Here is a 781-nt window from a genome sequence, read left to right as displayed (position 1 = left end):
TGTCAAAAGCAGTATCAAAAGTAATCCAAATTACGATGCTTTGCACCCGCAGTCCTCTCTGGCGGAATACAGTAGGTTTGTGTGATCCAGAGCAGAATTTATGTTGTTAATCGCTGAAAATATTATCCAGATAATTTTCCCGATCCACTCCGTGAACTCGTGAAGGCACGCGCGCATCATTCAAACACAGAAACACGGTATGTCGCAATCTGTGACGAATGCAGGCGAGAGCCAATGAGCTTTTGATTATCCTGCTGTAAAACTTGTCGTTTGAAGTGGCAACATTTGAATTTGTAAATCGCGCATCAGTCAGCGTGGGCTTTGCTGCTCACGGCCACTGGACTCGCTGCTCGGGATGGAGAGGCAAGCAGATTGCCAAAAAAAGGCTTGGATTTGGGTCTGTTCTTCGCAGTTCTATGGATTCGGACTTACAGCGCACTAATAAAATTGTTTCATTTCGTAATTATGTTGCGTTTTTGGTCTATTTTATAGTTCTATTGTCAGTCACAGCATGTCGGAGAAAACGCCTTTTGTGGCCCATGACAATCAAAGTAAACATTACATGACAAGTAAAGGTTAAACGATTGCAGAAATGTTATTTATTTTAAGGTTTAAAGTGAATCGTGTTTAACATTTATGTAGGCATATTCTTGGAAACGAGCTGGCAGCAGAAATCACACAACAAAGCGAAATGTTATTATTTCATAAGTAAATGAGTAAACTATTTAATAATGCAGTTGAAAACAAGGTAATTCATATGACAACTAAAAACTAATAAAAT

Source organism: Sinocyclocheilus grahami, unplaced genomic scaffold, assembly GCF_001515645.1.
Source record: "Sinocyclocheilus grahami isolate Dianchi unplaced genomic scaffold, SAMN03320097.WGS_v1.1 scaffold3.1, whole genome shotgun sequence".
Taxonomy (NCBI): Eukaryota; Metazoa; Chordata; class Actinopteri; order Cypriniformes; family Cyprinidae; genus Sinocyclocheilus; species Sinocyclocheilus grahami.
This window is presented reverse-complemented; position numbering follows the sequence as displayed.